Source organism: Meles meles, chromosome 6 (genome assembly GCF_922984935.1).
Source record: "Meles meles chromosome 6, mMelMel3.1 paternal haplotype, whole genome shotgun sequence".
Lineage (NCBI taxonomy): Eukaryota > Metazoa > Chordata > Mammalia > Carnivora > Mustelidae > Meles > Meles meles.
This window is the reverse complement of record NC_060071.1, coordinates 46,603,127-46,617,461: the sequence shown is the minus strand read 5'-3', so window position 1 is coordinate 46,617,461 and position 14,335 is coordinate 46,603,127. Positions and strand designations below refer to the sequence as shown.

General features: G+C 41.9%; 1 non-coding gene across 1 annotated transcript; it reads right to left on the bottom strand.

Annotated features, from left to right (window-relative positions):
- Positions 1-13,907: 13,907 nt before the first annotated feature.
- Positions 13,908-14,014, bottom strand: LOC123945352. Its single transcript, XR_006819192.1, has one exon. It is a non-coding gene; the product is annotated as a U6 spliceosomal RNA (small nuclear RNA).
- Between the last annotated feature and the right edge of the window lie 321 nt (positions 14,015-14,335).

Genomic DNA, 14,335 nt, shown 5'->3' with positions numbered 1-14,335 from the left:
CACAGAGGGGTCTTCCCCCTTTCAGAACCCTGGATCTGTAGCTGGTTAGAAGATCTTAGCAAGTATGAAAAATGCCACTGAGAGTCACCACCTGTCTGATGTTATTTCCCTTAGCCAATGACCCCCGCTGCTCAGACACCAACCCCTTGAAAGGAATTAACAATCCAACATTCTCCCAGCTCTTAAGGAAACATCTGAATAGCTTTGTTTCCAGAATTTCTTGAAAGGATGTTTGTGGGTTTCCTTCTTGCACTGTTTAGATTGGTTCTACTGATTTGCAGGGGCGTCCCGCAGCATGTTATAGACATAGGGAGGAATGGCATAATCATTTCATTGGTTTCCACTCCCAGACCCTTATGACTTAGCTCTTGTCATTTGTTATTGAAATCTCAGTGGCCTCTGCACTTTCATCCTCTTCGTATTTGCTTCTATTCTGAAGAGGCTCTGACAGTCTTCAGTCATTTTGCTCTTTGGCCTTGAACCCCAAACATGGGAAGATGCTAGGGCTAGCCACATGGGTTTGTTTTCTAATCAGTAAGTAGTAGCTCCTTCCAAGTCGCTGAGTCTAAAAAACATTTGCTGACTTTTGAGATCCTTGGAGTCTGTTCAGTTTCAGCACTGGATAGGGTGGGAATGTGCTTTGATGGCCAGCTCTTAGAAGGACAAATAATCTTCCCTCCTTCCCACAAATAAGGGTCCAAATGCAATGGCCTATGACTAACTGAAATGTCATTATTACCTAATTTCCCAAGAGAAATTTATTGCCCTTTAGATTGAAGCAAACAAAAGGGTAAGAAAAGCAGTTAAGAGCCAGCTTACAGGCTAAAAGGGAAAGAAAGGAGTGAAGAATAGTAGGTACAGAGAGGAGGAGTGCCCAGGGGGTGAGGGCATAGATGACACTCCATGGCCCTTGTCCCTGCTCCAGTCCCTTGTGAAAGCTGTCACAATGCAGGCAGAAGCTGGCTCCTGGGAATAGCCCCATGAGGACAGAGGGCCTGGTCAGTTACTTCTGGACCTATTCCAGTCCCTCTGTCTTTATTCCCTTCATATCTCACACCTGATCTGTCTCTCGGGGAATCTCTTCTGGTGTCATCCCTTTCCTTGCTCACTGAGGTGCCTCAGTGACCCTCCCTCCCTTCTCGGTTTCCTTCACACACCCTCAGGCTGTCTCGTGCTCTCTCAAATTGTGCCATGATCCCCACCTGTAAGAACAAAGGACAGCAAGAGAAAGGAAGTAATTTCTAATTTCTGAGCTGCCCCTTGGAACCTTTGGGCTCCATTTCCTTTGGGCTTACCCCAAGTTGATTTCTGTCCCTTCCAAATTCCATCATCATGAGATCTCCACTATCTTCAGAAACTGTAACCTTATTCTCTACCCTTCAAAGAAGAGTGTTCAATTCTGTTCTAGGCAGTACCACAAGATCTGACTACTTAAAGACTGGTTTCTTCACACATACCTTTCTCCTTTCTGTAAGATTGGTGTCATCTTTCCTAGTTCTTGCCAAATCCCAAACCCGGGTTAGCAAACTGGCCTTCTCTGCAGATTCTCACACTCTGCCCCACAGCAAAAGGATTACATGATATGAAATACTTCAGGGCCACTCCGAAGGCCCTATCAGATATTAGCTCTAAAAATGCCACAGTCTTCAGAGTTTTATTGCTGCTCCTGTAACAGGTGAACTTTAATGCCCAAATCCCTCAACCTATTAGAGAGGAAGTTAGTTGCTCCACTGGACAGGGAATTCTGAGGCCAAAAATCATTGTTTCATCCCTCATGCCTTGCAATGACCCCAGTAAAATTTCTGTAATTGATTGAAGTGATTTCTCCAGATACATAAGAAAAAAAATCAAAGTTAATTTTCTACAGTATTTTAGCTGGGTTTGGGTAAGAAATAAGAGGGCAAGCATATGCTGTGTCTACATGATCCAAAGCATAGAATGAGTGGGATTTGGTTAGATAGTGAGAGGAAAGAAGGGAAATGGGGAACCCCACACAGAAGATACTCATGGTTGCTGCAGAATGTGAGTGGGGCACCGATGTTCCTTTTTGATGAAACTCCGAGCAACTAGGAATAAAGAAATCTGTGCTCTGGAGATCCCTTAAAAAATAAGCAGTAGGTTTTCTCTACTCTCTTATATTCCAGAGAGCTACGTATTAAGGGAGAAAATGATCTTGATATGGAACTAAATCATTTGTCCTTTCCTGTGGCCTATATTCAGCAGCTATTAAATTTCTATCATATGTACTTTTTCTATGATAAAGTTTGAGTTTGGAGGTTAAATTTGAGGCCACCACACACTGACTCCACTAATAGGCTTCACAGACTCAAGCAGCTTACACCCACTCTCACCCCAAGGTCAGAATCTCCTGCAGACCACATCCTACACAGCAAAGTGTGGGCCCAGTTACAGTTCAAGGTTTCAGCTGCCAAGGCTTCTGGTTTCCAACTTGATAGTTTCTAGGGGATATCCTATACAATAGGGCTCCTTTAAAAAGTTAGTCATCTTTACCATCCCCTTTGAACCAAGAGTAACTAAGGTAACATACACATTTCTGGAGGATACCACTCCTTCAGGACTAACAAGGTCAGAGTCCAGAGTTTACATTATCTCTTGACAGGTTTCTTGGCAACGGCCATCAGTTATCCTAGTGGTATGGCCAAATTTTCCTGCTAGGGTCTCAGGGCTTCTCGACTGGAGTTCTGGGCATGGCGGTTCATTCAGCAAGCATAGGCCGGCCCCTGTAATAGTTCCCTCTGTCATTCATAAAGCTTGTTGTGTATGGGAGTACCTACAACATGCCTCTCCCTGAGCTTGGTAGTGGACATACCAGAGGACAAAATGAAAGAGCTAATGGTCATCACTAGCAACATCACCCAGGGCTTTCTCCTGCCAGAAGTGGTTTCCAGAAACTCTTTCTTCTTCAGTTCACGGTGTCTACGGTGTTTCTTGCCTCTTTGAACAATCCTAAGTTCCTATCTTGCCTAACTTCTTCCTCCACTCTGTTCCTAGATCCTTTTTTAAAACTAGGGTAAAATGCACATAGTATAAAAGTTACCATCCGTGACATATAGAACATTCCCCATATAGCATAGTGACAGCGTGCAACTATCACTATCATTTAGTTCCAGACCATTTCACCACCCCAAAAGAAACTTCTGTACTCATTAATAACTGTTGCTCCCTGTCATCTCCTGCTTCCATACTCTCTCCCCTCCTCCCTCCTCCTTTTGTCTCCTTCCTCTACCCACCCCCAACGACCACTATTCTGCTTTCTGTCTCTCTGAATTTGCTTGTTCTATATATTTCTTAAAAATTGAATCATGCAATATGACCTTTTGAGTCTGGTTTCTTTCACTTAGCATAATGTTTTCAAGGTTCATCCATGTTAAAGCATTTGTCACCATTTCCTCATTTCCTTCCTTTTAATTGCAGATAGTGTTCTATTGTATGGGTATACCATATTTTGTTTATCCATTCAACTGATGGACCTTGGACTCCAAGGTGTTTCTAACTTTTGATTATTATGGATAGTGCTGCTGTGAACATTGCTTTACAAGTTTTTGTTTGAACCCCTGTTTTCATTTCTTCTAAGTAGAAGTCTAGGAGTGGGATTGCTGAATTATATGGTAATTCTCTTTATTAAAATTCTTTTTATTAACTTTTTAAAAGATTTATTTGTTTTGAATGGGGTGGGGCAGAGGGAAAGGGAGAGGAGAATCTCAAGCAGGCTTCCTGCTGGGCACGAGCCATGTGCAGGTCTCTATCCCAGGGTCCTGAGGTCATAACCTGAACTGAAACCAAGAGTCAGATACTCAACCCACTGAGCCATGCAGGCAACCCCCCCAAACTGTTTTTCACACAATCTCTGCTATTTTACAATCCAACCAGCAATATGTGAGGGTTCCAATTTCTCCACATTCTTAGCAACACTTGTTATTGTCCATTTTTAAATTATAGCCATCCTAAAGGGTGTGAAGTTGTACCCCATTGTGGGTACATTTCCCTAACAACTGATGATGTTGAGCATTGTTTCATGCACTTATGACCATTTATATGTATCCTTTGGAGAAATATATATCCTCCCCTGCCCTGATGTTTGCCCATTTTAAAAATTTTTTTAGTCTTTTTGTTATTGAGTTGGAAGAGTTTTATATATTTTGGATAATAGATTCTTGTCAGATATGTAACTTTAAAACATTTTCTCTTATTCTATAGGTTGTCTTTTCACTTTCTTTTTGGTGTCCTTTGATGCACAGAAGTTTTAAATTTTTGATGTAATTTATTTATCTATTTATTTCTTTTATTGCTTGTGATTTTGGTGTCATATCTATGAAACCATTGCCAAATCTAGGATCATTGAGATTTACCTCTATATTTTCTTCTAAGGGTTTTATGGTTTTACCTCATATTTAGAGCATTGATCCCTTTTGAGTTAATTTTTGTATATAGTGTGAGGTAAAAGTCCTACCTCATTCTTTTGCCTGTGGTTATCCAGTTGTTCCAGGACTGACCATTTGTTGAAAGACTGTTCTTTTACCATTGAATAGTCTTGGCATGCTTGTCAAAATCAATTGACTTTAGATTTATGGCCATATTTCTCAAACCTCAATTCTAGTTCATTGACCTATGTATCAGTGTTATTCCAGTACTACATTTTTTTAAAGTAGACTCCACACCCAGTGTGGTACCCAGTACAGGACTTGAACTCATGACCCTGGAATCAAGACCTGAGCTGAGATCAAGAGTCAGACACTTAACCAATTAAGTCACCCAGGTGTCCCAGTACTGCATTGTTTTGAAGTAAGCTTTGCAGTAAATTTTGAAATCAGGAAGGAAGCATTAGTTCCCAGAGGTGTTCTTCTAGTTCAAGATTTTTTGGCTATTTGGAGCCCCTTACAATTCCATATGAATTTTAGAATGAATTTTTCCATTTTTGCAAAAAATTTTCTTGATAAAAATTATATTCAAACTATGAACTGCTTTAGGTGTTATTGCCATCTTAACAGTATTAAGTCTTCTAATCCATGCACATGGGATGTCTTTCCACTTACTGATGTCTTCTTTAATTTCTGTTAGCAATGTTTTGTAGTTTTCTGGTTGCAAGTCTTCTACCACGTTGGTTAATTTTATTTCCCAGTATTTATTTTTCTTGATACTTTGTAAATGAAAAAAAAATTTTTTTAAAGATTTTATTTGTTTATTTGACAGAGAGAGATCACAAGTAGGCAGAGAGGCAGGCAGAGAGAGAGAGAGGCGGGGAAGCAGGCTCCCCGCTGAGCAGAGACACCCCCCCACCCCCCCCCACCCCCCGACCCCCACCCCCCCCCCGCAATGTGGAGCTTGATCCCAGGACCCTGGGATCACGACCTGAGCTGAAGGTAAAGGCTTAACCCACTGAGGCACCCAGGTGCCCCTGAAATTGTGTTCTTAATTCCTGTTTGGATTGTTCATTGCTAGTGTATATATATACAACTGATTTTTGGTTTTTTACCCTGAAACTTTGCTGAATTTATGATCTTTTCTAATTCAGGGGATTTTGGGGTGTTGGTTTTTTTCTTCTTTGTAAATTCTTTAGGATTTTCTGCATGTAGGATCATGTAACCTGTGAATAGAGAGTTTTTGTTCCTCTTTTTCAATTTGGATGCATTTTTTTCTTCGAATAATTGTTCTGGCTAGAACTTCCAGTACAATGTTGGCTAGCAATTGTAAAAGTGAGTATCCTTGTTTTATTCCTGATCTTTATGGAAAAGGTTCCAGTCTTTTATCATTGAATATGATGTTAACTGTGGGTTTTCCCATAAATGTCTTTTATTATGTTGAGGAAATTTCTTTCTATTATTTCTAGTTTCTGATTTGTTTTAATCTCTTAAGGGTGTTAGATTTTGTCAAATACTTTTTCTGCATCAGTTGCAATGATTATGTGTTTTTTTTCCCTTTATTCCATTAATGTGGTATATTACATTGAGTTTTGTGTGTTGACAAATGTTTGCATTACTGGGATAAGTCTCTATATACTTTTAATATTCTAAACTGTTTATTTCTCATTTTGATTTCTCTTATTTATTTCCAGCTGTATATTTGTATATTTCTGCATCCATCTTTCTCCATATTTGTCACTCTCTTAGTCATTATTTTGCTTCTCTTTTATTACTTGTATGTTTTACTATCATCATCTCAAATAATTACCTTATATTCCACTGTCACAGTTAAGAACCAAATTAGGAATAGAGGGCAGAAGGACCTAAGGAAGATGACACTACTGACAAATTTCAGGGACAGATCCCATTAACCTAAGTCAAGATGACGTTACAATGTCCATCTTTCCTATACCCAATTCTTATGGATCAAGAATATTGATCCAACTGGAATCTGTTAAGATTTTGCCCTAGAAGAATGGGGGGAGGGAGCTACCATATTTAGGATCTTGTTATCGACTACTGACAGTCTCCTTGACCAATGAGAGGATGTCTGCAAAACAACATTTGGGGAAGTTTAAAAGCATCAGGAAAGCCTCACTCCCTGAAAGAACTAGGCCAACCCCTGCTAATAATGCATTAAAGTATTCCATTGGAGCTTCATTTCCTTAGGTGAAGGGACTAGCCTTTCTTAGAAATTTAATGCTCTGGCAGACAACTCAGATATTTTGTAAATGTACATGAACAAGTTCAAAGAAGGGCAGAGAGCAAGAAGGTCAGATGTACTTGAGAAGAGATTCTAGGAAAATGGAGGAGAGTGCACAAAAGAATAGGTTGGGAAATCTGTAAACATACTTCCCTATTGTACAAATGGGCCCAGGGTGAATTCTGAGAAAAGGATCCAAAAGACAGAAGTTATGTTCTGTAATCAGAATGCCCTTAAGGAACGTAAATGCCCAGATTTGTCCAGGACATGTCATGAGACACAGGTTTCAGAATGGACACAGGAAAAATCTCTCTTCTGAATGAGTAACAGTTCAGTTTCCAGGTTCCAGCTAAGTTACTCTAAGGCTTTCTCAGTTTCTATTAACAAGGGAAAGAGTTTAAAGTATTTTCAAAAGTCTGAATTCTTACCCATCATAATGCTACCAGCTCTCAGGCTTTCATTCCATTTCTGGTTCCCATCCTAGGTCCCACTTTACACCCTCCCCCACAGATCTGACTACCATGGGAAATTCCTGTCTCATATTTTTTTTCCCCTAAAACCTGATCTTGGTTCTCATCAAAACCTTTCAGATTCTTATAAAATTGTCCTGTGTGGAGAAATACTAATCCCTAAACTAAATACATCAGCTGTAAAAAAAATATCAGAAAGATCACATTTCAGTCAAGTTTTCCTATTTGAAATTGCCTTTAGCTTCTAATTTGCAGTCATTTCTTGTCTGATTTTTAAGTTATTGAGCTATTTTTCTGCTGATAATTGGATCTGTCCCAAGGATGACTTCAGTGATAAATGCCATGGTGTCTCCATCTATGTCAAGCCCCAGTCAACCAAGGAAATGAACATTCATCCCCACAGGGAGAAATGGAGAAACCAAAGTGATCCCATCTCCACCTGTGATCTTCAGGTAGGAAACTAGAATGGCTGAATCCCTGTGTTTTGAAGGTAAGTCACCTCCGGAGCTCGCTATTTGGGAATCTCTCTCTAAAGTAGTTTATGTATGAATTTAATTCAGTGTTTAAAAAATGTACTTTATTCACATAGCCCTCAAACTTGTCTATCTCAATGTGATTTTAGATCCTTTCAGATGATTGAGAATGGAGATCTAGAAGAAAGGGATGGCCATGGGTACCTAAGAAGTGGAAAGAGGGTGCTGAAGGAACCAGCAGGAGGGCACTGACAGAACAAGGCCCTCATTTCTCCACACCATCTGCTGATGACACCAAGAGGAGGCCTCGAGTCATGTGGAGCAGGTACTACTAACAACCAGAGGAAGCCCTCTCTGAGGTAGCCAAGACCAAGACCTTTTTAACCCCACCATGCAGATAAGGAAGGATGTCAGGATACAGAAGTGACATCAGGACTTTTCTCCATTTTAAGCCTAATTGAGAACATTCTTGACAATCACTAACCCTCATTTTCTCCACAGCAGAGCCACTTAGCAGTACCTGCATTGTTTCAGGTCATTTAAATGATGCCCAAATTGAGGGTTAGATTTCAACTTTTTATTTTTAGCTTGACTAGAGGAGAGAAGCCCTGTGTGGAGCACACCAACTCGTACTCACCCAAAGCAACTTACACAGAAAAGAGTTAACAAAGCAGGCCTGAGACTGTTCTCTAGAAAGACCCGTGTGCAAGGTTGGCCCTTGGCAAGCATCAAGGGTTGTGTGTTTTGGGAACTGGGATTTAGGGTTCCCACCCCCTTAACTGATAAAAAAAAAAAAATTGGCCCACTATGCCTCAACTGTTTGCACAAATAATGTGATACGTGTTGAACACCTGCTTCTCTGAGTCTTGAGATTTGGGTACACAGTAAGCAGAGGGTGTCTATACATGTAGCTCTCAATAAAAACCCTGGGCCCTGAGTCTCTAATGAGCTTCTCTGGTGGACGATATTTCACATATGCTGTCATTACTCATGGCTGGGGGAATTAAGCATATCCTGTGTGATTCCAGTGGGAGAAGACTCCAGACTTTGTGCTCTATGAAACTTCTCCTTTTGCTGATTTTGCTTTGTAGCCTTTTGCTGTAATAAATCACAGCCATGAATACAACTATATGCTGACTCCTGGAAATCCTAGAGATTCATCAAAACTGAAGTTGGTCTTGGGGACCCTCAATACACCATCCAGTTCTTCTTTTCCTTTATTCTATTAGTTCTTATACCTAGAAACACTTGGGGGAGGGGGTGGGAAAGGGGTGGGAGGAGAAATAATTCTGTCCTTCAATCCCAATATATTCCTCCTTGTCCCTTTCCCTTTCTACTCCATTCAGACATACTCCTTAAGCTACTTATGTTTTCTCACATTTTCTTCTCTCAGAATTACAGAAAAATTCTTTTAAAGAACCTTGCCAACCATGACAGAAATGCCTGAGGTATTGTTTGTTCTGGGGTCTATCTTCCAGTTGACAGCAGCGTACTTCCTGTATGTGGGTTTCCAATACCGTGAGCCTTGATTTCTCGGTCTTTACTGCCTCCTTTTACTTTAATCTCCCTCTTTTAAATTTGTTTTTCCCTCGCTATAGTATCCATCTACGTTTTTGGCCTGTTCTGGAGCTGTCCCTAAATCTGTCTCTCTCTCTGACACAGGCTCAATATTGGAATGTTTGTTTTCCTCTCACACAGATAAATATGTTTCAACAGATTTTTTCCTGGGAGGCCAGAGAAAGACACCATCTGAGTTTCTGAGTACATGAGTACTACTACTTGAATCATCTCTCTGTGAACAAAAAATGATTATTTTTCTCTGCTGGGCCCCACTGAGTGAGAAATAATTGTGTGGATAGTACCTGCTCCTATTAAAATCTGTGCTCCAGCCTGGCTGCCTGCAGGCTCACCCACATTCAGCAATGAAGTGAATATTTATATAGGGGATCTACATCTTTACCTAATACACAGCTACATACAGGCCAAGATCTCCATCCTTTAACCCAAAACATCAGGAAGTGATTTCAAGTCCTACACTTGACCAGTGGCAAGGGCCAATCTTCCCAAAGTCCTACCATCTTGATTAAAGACTTAGAGATCCACACCCAATCCTTTTTGGCTGGCCCTTCTGGGTCCAGGTGACTTAAGACACAGACACTGTTTTGTTTTAGAACAAAACAATAATAACCTTCCTTCCCCTCCCCTACTCCAATAAAAAACTGTTGTTGCAAAGGCAGAGATAATAGAATAACATGCGTTCTGCTGTCCCAACCCCAAAAGGTTTTCTGTCACTCCTGGCAGTGTTTTCTAGGCTTCCAGATAGGGCCCCAAGGCTTTCTGGTGGGGTTTCCAAAAATTTCAAATGGGGTCTTCCAGACTTCCTTTTGGAAGTTTTAGGGTTTTATGTTAAGATTTTAGGACATTCTTTGTAGGAACTATAAGGCTTGTCAAAGTTTCCAAAGCTTCTTCAAAGGGGTTACAGGTCTCCTTGGAAAAGGCCATAAACTTCTTCTCTGGGTTATTCAGAAGTTGTAGGCAGAAGCTCATAGCACTGTTTTCAAGGGTGCAGGGAACAGCTGATTATTTTAGTCAGGGAGGCTTCTAGAGGGTCCTATCAGCGTATGCTTTCCTCAGCCACCTCCTTTCATTCATTCATTCAGCAAACATTTAGAGAGTAATCTACCATGTCCTAAGCACTGAGCTGGGTCAGATTTATGACACATAACATCAATGTCAGGGAGCTCACAGACAGAGCTGCTTCTTAAGGCTCTCCTGCTGGTGGGGGCAGCCACCATCTCATCCTGCCTTCAGCTCCCACAGGATCCCTGGTGTTTAGAGCTTTGGTTTCCTTCCAAGCTGAACAGCTCAGGGGCATTAGTCTTTCAGATGGGGAGGAGATATGCTCTCCAGCAGCAGTTTTGTTCCAAGCTCTTTCAAAAAGTTTCCTAAAACCTCCTATGGAATGACACAAGGAGAGCACATCTAAATCAGCCCACCAACTACAATTCTTGGGCCCTCTGGCATTTCTTGGCTGAAACAATGGTGGGGCTCTTCAAAGAGTAAGAATGTAGGCCATTTAGGACTAGCCCTACTCATTCATACTTTGGTGGCCTGGTAGCAATTCTTTTTGCCACACTTTTGAATTTATTCCACAAGCCACACCTAAAGAATATGTTCTCGAAGGAAACACTTGGGGAGTGGGGTTAAGCTCCTCCCTAACCCCACTCCCCATCTTTAAGAGTTTTGCTCAGACAGGACCTTCCATACAGCTGAGATTTCAGCCAGCTTCACCACTCTATTCCAGGGACTGACTCCTATTAAAATGAAAATCCCCAGAAGATGTCCATCTTCCACCGGACTATTTTACCCTCCTACTGTGAGTGATCAGATCCCTTCAGGAAAGATAAGCGAGAGCAGGTTTTGCTGTTTGAAAGGGGGAGAAATAAACAAGCTTCCTTGGATACCTGAGAGGAAGAAAGAGGCAGCTTGAGGGGGTACGAAAAGATTCCAAATAGATTTTTCTATTAATAGCTGGCCATCAGGTCAACCCTGAAAACAAGATCCAAGTGAGGGCTAGAAGTGATGTGATGCCTACAGCCAGGGGACATACTCTCTGAGAGAAGCCAAGCCAGGGCTCAACCTGCAGGGCAACCTTTCAAACATGTAGTAGGTGGTTTCTTCCTCCCAAATACCCAGTACAAGGACCCCGTAAACCCATAGTGATACCCCCTCTGCTCGTTGTACATTTCCACACCTCTTCTATACAATAGGTAAGAAAAGCCTGAGGGGGGTCTTTGAAAGTGTAGGACATCACACAGTGTACCTATGGACTATCACTGAAAGGGACTAGGTAGACTCAAGTAGAGGAAGAATAACAGCTAACTTCCACAGCGGTGTAACACCTCACTAAGCATTCCACGGATTGAACTCACTTTAACTACCCAGTATCCCTATGAGGTAGGTACTATCTATGATTTCATTCTCATTTTACTGTTGAGGAAACTGAGGAACAGATTTTAAGTAACTTGTCCAGTGTCACACAGCTGGTCTAATAGCAAGACTCGATTCCTGGAGGTCCCACCTCTGACTCAACTCTAAAGCCCGCACCTCGCCATGGTCACTGGGCATTTCTCTGACAGGACTTATTTCCCATGACATTTTCTTCCTTTCATTTTTTTCTCCTATTGTATGAGTTCAGACGCTGAAGACCGCTCTTGGTCCCCTCATCCTCCTGGGACAAAATTTTCTCTCACTTTTCCATCTCTGGCCAATTTTGTCAATCCTTTCTAACTTGGCATTTGCTCTGCTACCCCTTTTGCAAACCAGAAGCCTTGGGGACCAGACCGCTCTCTCTTTGGAGCTGGGAGCTGAGACAGAGTCTGCAGTGGCAAGAGAGCCAACCCACAAGTCAGAGCAGGTGTGCACGTCGCCATCTTCTTGGGACTCCCTGCTGTCCCCTACCTCTCCTCTCTCTTTGTTCACGTTGTTGCTCCTCCCACCCCACCCACTGTCCTTCCCCACATTGTGTGCTGCTGTATCTATTTTTCTCGGCCTTGCTTTCCTTCTTCTACAGGTCAATCTCTGGAATATTCTTTTTCTCAGTTTACTTGTTCTATATCTTGCTGAAATTATATCTGTGTCTGTTTTTATTGCCCTTTTTTTCCCTTTCAGGCCAGCCATAAGAGGGGAACAGGAGTTCACTACCCCCAAGATAAAATCTTTCTCTTTTAACATAATTTAGAGGTCTTTGCATCTGTCTTCAGCATCAACTTTGGCCACTTTTGCTCCAACATAGTGCTGTAGCCATAATGAACTTCATTTTCCCCCTAAATATGCTCTGCCCTGCACAGGTTGCCCTTCCTGCTACTGGAGAGACTTTACCACCCCGAACCCAGTGCTCAACTAACTCCCTTCCTTCCTTGTTAAGACTCAGACACTGCTTCCTCCAGGAACCATTCCTGGCTGAGGCATCTTTCTTACGAGTGTTTTCACCCTGTGTTTCTACTGCTAGAGCAGCGATCACATGAACTGTCTATTTGCTTATACCTTTCTCTCTTAGACTTAGATCTTTGAAGGCAGATTTACTTCTAGACTTACTTCCTTTCTACATAGTACAGTAAAAAGCCTTTCTTGTAGCCTTCCCTCCTGGCTCTTCTCTCCCCACACCATCCTCTAAAACACTAGCTCATTTTTGCCAGATTTGGAGATTCTACAAGCCCAAATACTATCTGTGTTTTTCCACCAGTCTAAGGAGACTTCGATCCCCTGGGGGTGTTTTTTCTGGGGCTTCTGGTGTCAACCTTTCCTCTTATTAATCACAGAAGTGAGATTAGGTAGAGATTTTGTGGAGTCCTTGCAACAACTGTGTTGGTTGCTCCACTTAGGGGTAGGAACCTGGAGGAAACCACTCACATGTCAGTTCCCAAATCCACCGTCTCTAACAACAGTGTGCTCTCCTCCAAGGCCAGCACCACAATTGCATTTTTTTCCTCCCTTATCCAGTGCCCTGAGAAACAATTGTTGAAAATCTTTATTCATATGTTTATGTGTATGTATGTACACATATACACACTATCTACATGTATGTATAGGTAGTAGTTCATTTACACAGACAGATTTCATTCACACACACACACACAGTTTAGGAGTACAGGATAGGGATGGGATATAGGTCCTAGATGACAGGTAGTACTCCCTCCGGTTTTTCTGGATGCATCTGAGAAATGTGTTTGGGCCATGCGTTGGGTTCTGAGAGGATGCAGTCAGTTTCAAACCCCTTTAAATCTGAGCCGTGAACATTTACATAGTCTCCTAAAGGAAAATAGCTTCTGTAGCAGCTGTTGCCAGAGAAAAACTATATCATTGCTTAGCAGAAGTGACCCCCCCTCAATGCTTTGCCTGCAGGATTCTGTTTATTAAATGAGTATCTGAACATTATCCAGTTAGTTCTCATCCTCTCCTTTCTCTGCATGCTCCCCAACACTTGAGAGTGTGAGCCGTGCTGTGCTGAAATTTCTGTTGCTGGCTTCAGCACCAACCAGAGCCTCTGGCGGGGCCCATTCTGCTCTGGACTCCCTCCCAGTAGAGGCAGAGACAACATTCCAGCCGCTGACCCTATATCCCTTCTCCAGCAGCTGAGAGCTCAGAATTGTCTCCATTCTGGCATAGTAGTCTTCTGGCTGAGCCGTCCCGTGGACCCTCCTGTGCTCCTGTGCACCAAGCCTTTAGTTTCAGTAGCTTTCTTGGGGAACTTATGTCACCTCGCATATGGTAAATTCCTCAATCATGTTCCTTTACATGATTTTCTTCCTATTTTATTTACTTATTTTTAATTTTTTTAAAAAATAGGAAACGCTTCACAAACTTGCGTGTCATCCGCATTCAGGGTCCACGCTCATCTTCTTGGTGTGGTTCCAATTTTAGTTTATGTGCTGTCAAAGTGGGCACTTTTCATAGCTATTTTAAACATTTCCTCTCCCACGGGAATTCTAGGATCATCACATCCAATTTTGGAAAAACAAACAGAAGGATTCATAGGGAGGTTATTTTTAAATCTCCCACTGTATTGTATTTTTTTAAAGATTTCATTCATTATTTCAGAGAGAGAACACGAATGGAGTATGGGGCAGAGGGAGAAGCAGACTCCCCACCAAGCATTGAGCCCAATGTGGGGTTTGATCCCAAGACCCCAGGATCATGACCTGAGCCAAAGGCAGACGCTTACCCGACTGAGCTAACCTAGGTGGCCCTGTAATTGCATTTTAAAAA